Source organism: Tursiops truncatus, chromosome 11 (genome assembly GCF_011762595.2).
Source record: "Tursiops truncatus isolate mTurTru1 chromosome 11, mTurTru1.mat.Y, whole genome shotgun sequence".
Classification (NCBI taxonomy): Eukaryota; Metazoa; Chordata; class Mammalia; order Artiodactyla; family Delphinidae; genus Tursiops; species Tursiops truncatus.
Window position 1 is genome coordinate 67,235,889 of NC_047044.1, and position 15,112 is coordinate 67,251,000.

A 15,112-nucleotide genomic window follows, 5' to 3' on the forward strand; every position below is an offset into this window, starting at 1 on the left:
TATTTATCATATTATAAATATGATACTATATTATAAATATAGTATAAATATTATATATATTTAATAGTATATATATTTAATATATAGTAGATATATAATATACTATATATATACTATATAGTATATACTATATATATTTATATAGTATATACTATATAAATATTACATATTATAAATATGATACTATTGCACTTTAAACTTGTGGCAATTCTGACACTGGATGTGAAGTAAAAACCTGGGTTTCTATCACCCTGCATTTGAATTAGTGACTTTTAATTCATTTTTTCATACTTTGGCTTTGCCTTTATTTGTAACTCTCTTTGTGACACTTAGTATCCTAAGCCTTGTATACTTTTGCTTCTACCATTCTTATCACATTTACCAGGCTGTTAGACGAGCAGCTGGTCTGCATTTTCTTGCCCACTGTTTGCAAGGTAGGGCTTTCCTGAAGCAACATATGAAAATACATAGAACATAAGGGATAATCAATAAATATTAGTTCACTTTCCTCCTCCAACCCACTTTCTTCCTTCATTCCTTATTTACAAAGAGAGGACCTGAAGCCACCCCATACATTATCAGCAGAGGGAATGCATGCATGCATCACTCGCTCAACAGCAATTCCTGGGGGGCTGCTATATGGCAGGACCACACTAGACACTGAGAGAAAGCAATAAACCAAACAGACATGGTTCTTATTCTTATGGAACTAATAGCCTTGCACAGCTGTAAACTTTAAATCAATGATTACTTAACATCCTTCATGATGTTATATGTGATATGACGTGATATGTGATATGACGATAAAAGGGACAACCACCCGGAATCCAAGGAGTGAAAAGGAAGGATGTCCAGACCTAGAAATAGTCCTCCTTTTCTTCTTTCTTCCTCCTTCTTTAGCCAGGGATCCCACACCTGAAATAACTTTAAATCAATGAAACTTTAAATCAATGATTACTTAACATCCTTCATGATGTTATATGTGATATGACGTGATATGTGATATGACGATAAAAGGGACAACCACCCGGAATCCAAGGAGTGAAAAGGAAGGATGTCCAGACCTAGAAATAGTCCTCCTTTTCTTCTTTCTTCCTCCTTCTTTAGCCAGGGATCCCACACCTGAAATAATTGGGCAGGAATGGAAGAATAGGATATAGTACTGTTAGTGTTTACATAAATCAGGTTGTACCTTGCCTCCAGCTCAGACTCAGGCCAAAACCTTGAGTTCCACCCAGTGTCCTTAGGGAGCGGGCACATGGTTGGCTACTTTGAGTTGCCTCTGTCCCCGGGAAGCTCCTGGCAACACACTCTGAGCCAGAATCTCAGGTATCCTTAAAATAGGCAAGCAAAGGATGTCTGAGATGGCAGATGCTCTTGTGTTAATGTCCGTAGAAGATGATGGGGTTGCGTTCTTACCTTATATTTTCTGTGTCCTTAAATCTCCATGTGGCTTTATAACTAAGAAATTGTTCTTGTCATGGCACTTTGCTTTGGAGGATCTTTATATCATAAACATAGAGACATATAAGAGCTGTCTAATATGTGTGGGCAGCCAAAAACGATATCTTGATAATAATCGTTAACTTTTATTAAATACATGCCAAAACATTTCAGACACGATCTCTTGGGGCGTCATTATCCTACTTCATTGAAACCGTGATGCTGTAGCTAGTCAGGATTGGGAGTTTTGAAATTTAATTCAGTCCCTAAGAGCTTAAATATTTCATTTTGAACAGAAGACTTCAAATCCGTATCTCAGAATTGTATTTAATATCAGGGCAATTCTTTTTATCATGTCACCTAAGGCAAGTTATTTAGCCCCTTGGGCAATGGTTCTTACAGTGAAGGGGTTAAACTAGATAAACTCTAAGATTCTTTCCAGTGGCCATCTTTCTCTTTCAAACAGATGAATCCTGCTTTCTACATAGAAGAGAGAATGGTGGTCATAAAGAGTTTTAGATAGTTTGCTTTACCTATTCAAGAGAATACATGAAAACAAAAAGAGAAGCTGATGTTAATAACACCTAGACTGAAGCAGTATTTAGTTTCTTGTTTTTACAAAAATGTTTTCTAATTTCCCATGGATATTCTTTATACCTGATAAGATAGAAACTTCAGAAGTGAAACTCATGTCTTTTCCAATGAATCTAAAATGAAGTCCTAATGAGAGTACGTTCTATTTATATACGGGTGAGAGTAGGGAGGGGAACAGCTTTCCCCTACCACATTGGCAGCAAGCTTCTGAAAAATGACAATTTAGATAAGATTTGTCACCACCATGGATAGATTTCAAACCTCCGGGAAGTTGGAAATGAGTATTGTTCTCCCAACTAGAGCATCAGACCAAGTTCAATTTTCTGCTTTATCCAAGATTTTTGGGTAATCATGAAAAAAAAATCTTTAAAGTTATTCTTGCAAATTTCTCTGCCGCCAAAGAGAGGAAAATAAAATATTTCATGCCGCACCAGAGAGCTGTGAGTACTCATTCTTGTTTGTAAACATTAATCAAATGATAGGCATGGATACCTGCAAAGTATGGTTTCTGTCTAATTTAAAATTGGCCAGATTCTTGACTGAGGTCTGAGTAATGATTACAGCTGGGGTTTGGTGTGTATTCAGTGCCATTCTTCCCTTTGCATTAATTTGGAGCTGGGTGGGAGCTTTAGGGCTTTCGGTGGAAACAGTGCCTATAATGATTTATTTAAATTCTGACCATGCTTTCTAATTATGTAAATATTCAATCACCTCTATTGGTGACTTGACTCTTAAGATGTTGAGAACATTTCCTGTACATAACATTTGGCAGTTTCCTGGCTCCTATGCTTTAAATGCTATGAGAAAGGATGTGTTGCAGGGAAAAAAGAATCAAGCTGAGTGCTTTTCAACAATTCACCATTCTTCTGGGGTGAAAATCCGACACTTACATTCAGAAGTGCTATCCATACATCCAACAATGTTGAAATTGCTTTTGTTCACTGGAAGAGCTGGAGGTGTCATCAGACGCTCTGTGTCTTTGGGGGTGTAACAATTGTGCGGTGGCACATAATGTATCAGCATATTTCCTTGGCCATTCCAGGGCAGGAAGTGTACACCCAGTCTTGACTGAATTCACAGTGGTCAGTTTGGAATGGCCATAACTTTTCATGTGCAATCCCAAGAGAAAAGGACCAAGAGTTAGCAAGCTCTAACTATTTCTCATCATTACATCCTGTTATCACTCACTTCCTCCCAAACCTTCTGACTTCCATCTCTTAAGACTTTCCCCTCTGCTCATCGTATGGCAGCTACACTGGCTTCCTTGTTCCCCCAGACACTGTAAGGCACATACCACCCACTCTCACCCCTACCCTTGGGGCCAGGGCTGCTAACCTTCCAAATACAGCCCAGCTTGCTCCCCACTTCCTGCTGATCTCAAATGCCACTTATCAGAGACATCTTCCCTGACCACCTTCCTCAATAATCCCATTCCCCCCACCCCTTCCTTTGTCTCAAACTCGTTATCTCCCCAACATGGTTTATTTTTCTTCATTTGATAACATTATTTGACATATATTTATCTATCTTTCCTCACTTATTATCCTTTTTCCTTCCACAACAGTTTTCTCAATATGACATTTATTTTTTATTGAAGTATTGTTGATTTACAATGTTGTATTAATTACTGCTGTACAGCAAAGTGATTCAGTCATACATATATACATTCTTTTTTTTAATATTCTTTTCTCTTATGGTTTATCATAGGATATTGAATATAGTTCTGTGCTATACAGGAGGACCTTGTTGTCTGTCCATTCTATATATGAAAGCTTACATCTGCTGACCCCAACCTCTCACTCCACCCCTCCCCCAAACCCCTCCCCTTGGCAACCACCAGTCTGTTCTCTATGTCTGTGATTCTGTTTCATAGGTAGGTTCATTTGTGTCATATTTCAGATTCCATATATAAGTGATATCATATGTTCTTTGTGCAGCCACTGTGGAGAAATGTATGGAGGTTCCTCAGAAAACTGTTTGTTTGTTTTATGTATTTTTTGTCTCTCTCCTTCTACTGTATCCTCAGTGCCTAGAACAATATAGCAGTCATTCAATAAGTGCTTGTTGATTAAATGAGTGATTGAATTATGATTGATAAGATTCTCTTCAACTTAACAATGTGTGAATTGTTACATAAAATAAACAGAAACAAAAAAACCCAACAAAACAAAAATCCACCAGAAAAACTCCCCATAAAATTCCATGCCCCCAAGCTTATCAGCATAACATTCCAGGTTTTCAGCAGCTGGGCTCCCAAATCCTGATATAATCTTAACTTCCACTGCATATTTGTCTCCTGGCTCATGCAACATTTGTTCCACTCCTGAGGAGTATCAGCTGGTCACAGGATACACTCAGCATTCTTCTCACTTTAGATTTTTTTCCAGGTGTATTGTGCATCTCCCTATTTGCCTGATTAAATCTTTTCCTTCTGTGTTAGTTTGCTAAGGCTGCTGTAACCAAGTACCACAAACTCAGTGTCTCAAACAACAGAAATTTGTTGTCTCACAGTTTTGGAGTCTACATGTCTGAAATCAGGTTTCCTCAAGGTTGGTTTCTTCTAAAGGCTGTACGGAAGGGTCTGTTCCAGGCCCTTCTCTCCTAGCTTCTGGTGGTTTATTGTCAGTCTTTGGTGTTCCTTGGCCTCTGCTATATTGCTCTGATCTCTGCCTTTATCTTTACTGGTGTTATCCCTGTGTGCATATCTGTGTCCAAATTTCCTCTTTTTATAATCATATAAATATAATCAATCATATCTATTAGCGGCCTACCCTACTCTAGTATGACCTCATCTTAACTAATTATTTCTGCAGTGACATATCCATATAAGGACACATTCTGAGGTACTGGGGGTTAGAACTTCAACATATGTATTTTTAGGGGATACAGTTCAACCCATAGTACCTTCCTTCAAAGTCTAGAACAAATATCACTTCCTCTAAAATGCTTTCCTGATGCTTGTAGTGGGAGTCCCTCTCCCTTCTGTGTTCCCATTATGTTTTCTTTATATCTGTATTCTTCCTTTGACAATACCTATTTCACTAACTCATTCACTTACCATTCAATTCTTAAGGGTGTTTAGTTTGTCTCTGAGAACATGCAGTAACTGAAATATGCCTTCTGTCCTCTTGGAGCTCTTAGACTAATGATAATGAGATTCTAAACTCCAGAAGGACAGAGATTTTAATCTCCTGGTAAACTTTAGTTGATTTCAATAATTACTCTTTGATTTAATATTGACATGATGGATATATATAAAGAGTCAATGGTATAACAAAGGAGGCTGTTTTCACAGAAGGGACCCTTGCTTTTCTCTGGAAAGGTCAATAGAAATTAGGCTGACCCAGTGGGAAACAACAGAGATTTCCATGAGAAGTGGCAATAATTTGGGGGAGGCATGAAAGAACAAATCATGTTTGGGATGTTACCAGAAATCAAGGACATTGGCAGTGTAGAAGTCAGGGAATCAGATCTTGAGTGTCTTCTGAGTCATAATTAGGAAATCAGAAGTGACTGAATATTGAATACAATTCTTCTTCTCTCCAAATTTGTCTAAAGCCCCCAAATTGAGGGTCATTGTGAAGAGGAGCAACAGACACCTTATTAGATCTTATTAAGATGAGTCCAAAGCACTCTTCCTCCTCTTTTCCCCACCCCTTCTTCCAGCTTATATAAGAATTCAGTTTGTTGAAGAGAGGATTGATAGAGGCAGTGAATCTTATGCTTAGAGGAAAAGTATTTTGCATTTTCTTTCTTCTCTTCATCTCCCCAAACTAGGAGGAATGGAGAGAGATAGAGAGAGAGAGACAGAGAGAATGAATGAGAGAGAGACATTCAGAGAGGCTGAGGGTGCCAGCATTTTATCCCTATGCTGATGCTTGTTCAACTACAGAAACTTTTAGGCTCTTCCCATTGGGGCTGCCAGAGGGGAGAGAATTATTGAGAAACATACATAGACCTGGAGGATGTATATATTTCCTGACCAGAGAACCCTGAGGATGAGAAGTTGGGCAGAGGTCCACATTCAGGCAGCAAGGCTGGGAATAAGGAGAATGTCAGGGCTCTTTTCTCACCTGACATCAGGGTGGCCAAAGGTGAAACAGGAGGGAAACAGGCAGGGCACAACCTTTGAAAGAATGGCATGACATAAACTGATTAGAACCACATGGGCCCAAGATGGTGGACAAGTTGACTTCCACTAGACATTGAGACTTGGTATACTCAAGTTGCTCATTGTAACATATCAGCAACCTAAATGACACACCCACAGGTGCCATGACAGTTCCAAGGCCAACCATAAGGATCAAAAGGTGGGCGGTGGCCCAATTCTTGGAAATCCCTGCCACTTCCTGAAATAGATAGAATATTCCTCCCACTCATTAGCCTATGAAATTACCCACCCCTATAAAAACTGACAACACCATACCCTGGTGCCGCTCTCACCTTCTGAGATGGCCCACACTCTGTCTGTGGAGTATGTTTCTCTCTAAATAAATCCACTTCTTACCTATCACTTTGTCTCTCACAGAATTCTTTCTGTGATAAGACATCAAGAACTTGAGCTTCATTAAGTCCTGAAACCAGGTGTGTGATCTCACTTGGAAGACCATGGGTTTGGGCTGAGTTCGAGTCCTGGCTGCGTGGGTTCAAGTCCCAGTAAGGGTTTTGGCTGGGTTAGAGTCCTGGCATGTGGGTTCAAGTCCCAATCTGACGTGCCCAGTTTCAAAGGTGCCTCATAGATGCTCACCCAAGGGAGAGCTGCTTCCCAGGGTGAGGGTGCCTCAGGGATAAGACACCATGTGATGAGTTTCCAGGGCAAGTGCTGTCAGGCAGGTGGGTGGGGGGCATGGAAGGGTCCAAAACAGGTTCCTGAGAAAATGCTTTACCCACTGTGTGAATTATGTAGTGTGGAGATCCATCTGAGGAGCCCACAAAAATGTTCCACAAGACAGCCAGCATCGGGATGCTGCTACTGGGAGGGCACTGTTGGTGAAGAGAGAATTACATACATCCCTATGTGATTAAAAAGCTTTCACCCAGCCATAAAAAGAAACGAAATTGAGCTATTTGTAATGAGGTGGATAGACCTAGAGTCTGTCATACAGAGTGAAGTAAGTCAGAAAGAAAAAGACAAATACCGTATGCTAACACATATATATGGAATTTAAGAAAAAAAAATGTCATGAAGAACCTAGGGGTAAAGCAGGAATAAAGACGCAGACCTCCTAGAGAACGGACTTGAGGTTATGGGGAGGGGGAAGGGTGAGCTGTGACAGGGCGGGAGAGAGTCATGGGCATATACACACTAACAAACGTAGTAGGGTAGATGGCTAGTGGGAAGCAGCTGCATGGCACAGGGATATTGGCTCGGTGCTTTGTGACGGCCTGGAGGGGTGGGATGGGGAGGGTGGGAGGGAGGGAGACGCAAGAGGGAGGACATATGGGAACATGTGTTTATGTATGACTGATTCGCTTTGTTGTAAAGCAGAAACTAACACACCATTGTAAAGCAATTGTACCCCAATAAAGATGTTAAAAAAAAAAGTGAAAAAAAAAAAAAAGCTTTCACCCCTTGTTTTTCTCAGTCTTTTCACCAGCCCAGATCCTAGAGCTAGAAGCAACAGAATGAGAGGAGAAATTAGAGAAAAACAAAAGAAGAGACAATGCTTCCCCACCCCTTCTCTGCTACAGGATCCCCTAGCTTTGAATTGGGTGCTAAACTGAAATATTAATTCAGACTGGGCTGGATGTGTTTCTCCATCTGAGCTGCAAATCGGTTGTATCATCTGATTCAGTCCATTGGATAAGCCTGTTACACAGAACTTATCTTACAGTGGATGCAAAGATGCTAAATGTTTTCAATCAAGGAGACGTGTACTGAAGTTGTCATCCTGAAAGATAATGCTAGTAAAATTCTACACTTCTTCCACAGCCCAGTTATTACTGACTCAGGTAAGCCTCCTCCTCCATCACCTCAGTCACTTCTCCCTGCTTCTAACATTTACCCATGTAGCAGTATTTGCCTCTCTTTCAGAGAAGCACAGGAGCTGTGCAAACAAAGAAGAGAAAGGGAAATTGCTCCCAGCAGCCTCAGGAGCAGCAGATTACAATCAAGTTGATGTACCCTGCATCTGTGGAATACCTGAATAGACAACGAATCACCCCCAAATTGAGGTGGTAGATTTTGGGAGCAATGACGTATACATTTTTTTCTTTTTTCTCTTTTTGTGAGTGTGTATGTGTATGCTTCTTTGTGTGATTTTTGTCTGTATAGCTTTGCTTTTACCATTTGTCCTAAGGTTCTGTCCGTCCTTTTTTGTTTGTTTGTTTTTTATTATAGTTTTTAGCACTTGTTATCATTGGTAGATTTGGTTTTTGGTTTGGTTGCTCTCTTCTATCCTTTGTTCTTGCTTAATTACTTTTAAAGTTTTTTATTTTTAATAATTATTTTTTTATTTAATAAATTTATTTTATTTTTTCCTTTCTTTCTTTCTTTTTTTCTCCATTTTCATATGAGCTGTGTGGCTGACAGTGTCTTTGTGCTCCAGCCAGGTGTCAGGCCTGTGCCTCTGAGGTGAGAGAGCTGAGTTCAGGACATTGGACCACAAGAAACCTCCCAGCTCTACATAATATCAAATGGTGAAAGCTCTCCCAGAGATCTCCATCTCAATGATAAGCCCCAGCTCCACTCAACAACAAGCAAGCTACAGTGCTGGACACACTATGCCAAACAACTAGCAAGACAGGAACACAACCCCACTAGTTAGTGGAGAGTCTGACTAAAATCATAATAAGGTCACAGACACCCCAAAGTGCACCACCAGACGTGGTACTGTCCACCAGAAAGACAAGATACAGACCCAACCACTAGAACACAGACACTAGTCCCCTCAACCAGGAAGCCTACATAACCCACTGAAACAACCTTAGCCTCTGGGGGCAGACACCAAAAACAATGGGAACTATGAACCTGCAGCCCATGAAAAGGAGACCCCAAACAGAATAAGTTAAGCAAAATGTGAAGACAGAGAAACACACAGCATATGAAGAAGCAAGGTAAATGCCCACTGGGCCAAACAAATTAAGAGGAAATAGACAGTCTACCTGAAAAAGAATTCAGAGTAATAATACTAAAGATGATCCAAAATCTTGGAAATAGAGTGGAGAAAATAAAAGAAATGATTAACAAGGACCTAGAAGAAGTAAAGAGCAAAAAACCAATGATAAACAACACAATAAATGAAATTAAAAATTCTATAGGGCTTCCCTGGTGGCGCAGTGGTTGAGAGTCCTCCTGCCGATGCAGGGGACACGGGTTCATGCCCCAGCCCAGGAAGATCCCACGTGCCATGGAGTGGCTAGGCCCGTGAGCCATGGCCGCTGAGCCTGCGCGTCCGGAGCCTGTGCTCTGCAACGGGAGAGGCCACAACAGTGAGAGGCTCACGTACCACCAAAAAAAAAAAAAATTCTATAGATAGAATTAATAGCAGAATAACTGAGGCAAAAGAATGGATAAGTGACCTGGAAGATAAAATAATGGAAATAACTACTGCAGAGTAGAATAAAGAAAAAAGAATGAAAAGCATTGAGGACAGTCTCAGAGACCTCTGAGACAACATTAAACTCACCAACATTTGAATTATAGGGTTTGCAGAAGAAGAAGAGAAAAAGAAAGGGACTGAGAAAATATTTGAAGAGATTATAGTTGAAAACTTGCTAATATGGGAAATGAAATAATTAATCAAGTCTAGGAAGCACAGAGGGTCCCATACAGGATAAATCCAAGGAGAAACACACCAAGACACATGTCAATCAAACTATCAAAAATTAAATACAAAGAAAAAATATTAAAAGCAGCAAGGGAAAAATAACAAATAACATACAAGGGAAGCCCCATAATGTTAACAGCTGATCTTTCAGCAGAAACTCTGCAAGCCAGAAGGGAGAGTCAGGACATATGTAAAGTGATGAAAGGGAAAAATCTACAACCAATATTACTCTACCCAGCAAGGATCTCATTCAGATTCAATGGAGAAATTAAAAATTTACAGAAAGCAAAAGCTAAGAGAATACAGCACCACCAAACCAGCTTTACAACAAATGCTGAAGGAACTTCTCTAGGCAGGAAACACAAGAGAAGGAAAAGACCTACAATAACAAACCCAAAACAATTAAGAAAATGGTAATAAGAACATACATACCGATACTTACCTTATATGTAAATGGATTCAGTGCTCCAGCCAAAAGACACAGACTGGCTGAATGGATACAAAAACAAGAACCATATATATGCTGTCTACAAGAGACCCACTTCAGACCTAGGGACACATACAGAATGAAAGTGAGGGGATAGAAAAAGATATTCCATGTAAATGGAAATCAAAAGAAAGCTGGAGTAGCAATTCTCATAGCAGACAAAACAGTTTTAAAATAAAGACTTTTACAAGAGACAAAGAAGGACACTACATAATGATCAAGGGATCAATCCAAGAATAAGATATAATAATTGTAAATATTTATGCACCCAACATATGAGCACCTCAATGCATAAGGGAAATGCTAACAGCCATAAAAGGGGAAATTGACAATAACACAATCATAGTAGGGTACTTTAATACCCCACTTTCACCAATGGAAAGAACATCCAAAGTGAAAATAAATAAGGAAACACAAGCTATAAATGATACATTAAACAAGATGGAGTTAATTGATATTTATAGGACCTTCCATCCAAAAATGACAGAATACACTTTCTTCCCAAGTGTTCATGGAACATTCTCCAGGATAGGTCATATCTTGGGTCACATATCAAGCCTTGGTAGATTTAAGAAAATGGAAATCATATCACATATCTTTTCTGACCACAACGCTATGAGATGAGATATCAATTACAGGGAAAAATCTGTAAAACTACAAACACATGGAGGTTAAATAATACACTACTTAATAACCAAGAGATCACTGAAGAAATCAAAATATACCTAGAAACAAATGACAATGAAAACATGATGACCCAAAACATATGGGTTGCAGCAAAAGAAGTTCTAAGAGGGAAGTTTATAACAATACAATCCTATCTCAAAAAACAAGAAACATCTCAAATAAAAAACCTAACCTTACACTTAGTAATTAGAGAAAGAAGAACAAAAAAAACTGCCAAAAGTAGCAGAAGGAAAGAAATCATAAAAATTAGATCAGAAATAATTGGAAAAGAAATGAAGGAAACAATAGCAAAGATCAATAAAACTAAAAGCTGGTTCTTTGAGAAGATAAACAAAATGGATAAACCATTAGCCAGACTCATCAAGAATAAAAGAGAGAAGACATAAATCAATAGAATTAGAAATGAAAAAGGAGAAGTAACAACTGACACTGCAGAAATACAAAGCACCCTAAGTGACTACTACAAGGAACTCTATGCCAATAAAATGGACAACCTGGAAGAAATGGGTAAATTCTTTGAAAAGCACAACCTTCCAAGACTGAACCAGGAAGAAATAGAAAATATAAACAGACCACTCACAAGCACTGAAATTGAAATTATGATTAAAAATCTTCCAACAAACAAAAGCCCAGGACCAGATGGCTTCACAGGTGAATTCTATCAAACATTTAGAGAAGAGCTAACACCTATCCTTCTCAAACTCTTCCAAAATATAGCAGAGGGAGGAACACTCCCAAACTCATTGTATGAGGCCACCATCACCCTTATACCAAAACCAGACAAAGATGTCACAAAGAAAGAAAACTACAGGCCAATATCACTGATGAACATAGATGCAAAAATCCTCAACAAAATACTAGCAAACAGAATCGAACAGCTCATTAAAAGATTCATACATCATGAACAAGTGAGGTTTATCCCAGTAATGCAAGGATTCTTCAGTATACGCAAATCAATCAATGTGATACACCATATTAACAAACTGAAGGATGAAAAGCCATAGGATCATCTCAATCGAGGCAGAGAAAGCTTTTGACAAAATTCAACACCCATTAATGATAAAAACCCTCCAGAGAGTAGGCATAGAGGGAACTTACCTCAATATAATACAGGCCATATATGACAAACCCACAGCCAACATCGTCCTTCACGGTGAAAAACTGAAACCGTTTCCACTAAGATCAGGAAGATGATAAGGTTGCCCACTCTCACCACTATTATTCAACATAGTTTTGGAAGTTTCAGCCACAGCAATCAGAGAAGAAACAGAAATAAAAGGAATCCAAATTGGAAAAAAGAAGTAAAGCTGTCACTGTTTGCAGATGACATGATACTATACATAGAGAATCCTAAAAATGCCACCAGAAAACTACTAGAGCTAATCAATGAATTTGGTAAAGTAGCAGGATACAAAATTAATGCACAGAAATCTTTTCCATTCCTATACAGTAATGATGAGAAATCTGAAAGAGAAATTAAGGAAATACTCTCATTTACCACTGCAACTAAAAGAATCAAATACCTAGGAATAAACCTACCTAAGGAGACAAAAAACTTATATGCAGAAAACTATAAGACACTGATGAAAGAAATTAAATATTATACAAACAGATGGAGAGATATACCATGTTCTTAGATTGGAAGAATCAACATTGTGAAAATTACTATACTACCCAAAGCAATCTACAGATTCAATGAAATCCCTATCACACTACCAATGGCATTTTTCACAGAACTAGAACAAAAAATTTCACACTTTGTGTGGAAACACAAAAGATCCCGAATAGCCAAAGCAATCTTGAGGGAAGAAAATGGAGCTGGAGGCATCAGACTCCCAGACTTCAGACTATACTACAAATCTACAGTAATCAAGACAATTTGGTACTGGCACAAAAACAGAAATATAGATCAATGGAACAGGATAGAAAGCCCAGAGATAAATCCACACATATATGGTCACCTTATGCTTGATAAAGGAGGCAAGTATATACAATGGAGGAAAGACAGCCTCTTCAATAAGTGTTGCTGGGAAAACTGGACAGCTACATGTAAAAGCACGAAATTGCAATACTCCCTAACACCGTATATAAAAACAAACTCAAAATGGATTAAAGACCTAAATATAGGGCCAGACACTGAAACTCTTGGAGGAAAACTTAGGCAGAACACTCTATGACATAAATCACAACAAGATCCTTTTTGACCCACCTCCTAGAGAATAAATAAATAAATAAAAACAAAAACAAATAGGACCTAATGAAACTTAAAACTTTTTGCATAGCAAAGGAAACCATAAACAAGACGAAAAGACAACCCTCAGAATGGGAGAAAATATTTGCAAATGAAGCAACTGGCAAAGGATTAATCTCCAGAATTTATAAGCAGCTCATGCAGCTCAATATCAAAAAAACAATCAACCCAAACCAAAAATGGGCAGAAGACCTAAGTAGACATTTCTCCAAGGAAGATATACAAATTGCCAACAAACACATGAAATAATGCTCTACATCACTAATCATTAGAGAAATGCAAATCAAAACTACAACAAGGTATCACCTCACACCAATCAGAATTGCCATCATCAAAAAATCTATAAACAATAAATGCTAGAGAGGGTGTGAAGAAAAGAGAACGCTCTTGCACCTTTGGTGGGAATGTAAATTGATACAGCCACTATAGAGAACAATATAGAGATTCCTCAAAAAACTGAAAATAGAACTACCATATGACCAAGCAATCCCACTACTGGGCATATACCCAGAGGAAACCATAGTTCATAAAGGGTCATGTACCACAGTGTTCATTGCAGCTCTATTTACAATAGCTAGGACATGGAAGCAACGTTAAGTGTCCATCCACAGATGAATGGATAAGGAAGATGTGGCACGTATATACAGTGGAATATTACTCAGCCATAAAAAGAAATGAAGTTGAGTTATTTGTAGTGAGGTGAATGGACCTAGAGTCTGTCATACAGAGTGAAGTAAATCAGAAAGGGAAAAACAAATACTGTATGCTAACACATATATTTGGCATCTAAAAAAAAAAAAAGGTTCTGAAGAACCTAGGGGGAGGACAGGAATGAAATGAAGACGCAGATGTAGAGAATAGACTTGAGGACACAGGGAGGAGGAAGGGTAAGCTTGGATGAAGTTAGTGAGTGGCATGGACTTATATATTCTACCAAATGTTAAATAGATAGCTAGTGGGAAGAAGCTGCATAGCACAGGGAGAACAGTTCAGTGTTTTGTGACCACCTAGAGGGGCGGGAGAGCGTGAGTGGGAGGGAGGGAGATGGAAGAGGAAAGAGATATGGGGATATATGTATATGTATAGCTGATTCACTTTGTTATAAAGCAGAAACTAACATACCATTGTAAAGCAATTATACTCTAATAAAGATGTTTAAAAAAATACTAAATAAAAAGAAAAAATATACACATAGGCATAACTCGTTTTATTGTGCTTTGACTGATTGCATTGCTTCACAGATATTGCATTTTCTACAAATTTCAGGTCTGTGGCAATCCTACATTTTAAGATGATAATTAGTAACTTTTTGCAATAAAATATTTTAAAATTAAGTTATGGAATTTTTAAGGCATAATTCTATTGTACACAATAGGCTACAGTATAGTGTAAACATAACTTTTATATATATTTGGAAAACAAAACGTCATGTGGCTGGCTTTATTTAGATGTTTGTTTTGTTGGGGTAGTCAGAAACAGAACCTGCAATATCTCCAAGGTCTGCCTGTACATATTTTCTATGACTACACTGTAAATTCCCTGAAAGTGGGAACAATGCTTTATTGGTATTTACATTACTGATTTTATCTAGAGGAGTACTCAACAACTCTTTGTTGCAATTAAAATAATTTTAAATTACCTTTAGTGATTTTGAATTCCAAGGTATCTGATAATTCCCACTTGCTATCTGGAATTTCAGGATTTGCCTTTGTTTATTCTCTTCTGCTGGTCTCAGTCACGTTGTCTTATCTTCTCATGGGTTTTGTTATATCATTGATTCTCTGTGTGGCTTTGGTTTGAAAAAGTACTTCCAGAAATACTTTGAGGTATAAAACAATGTATTCCTCCAGGAGAATTTTTATTTGCTTCTACAGGTACCTG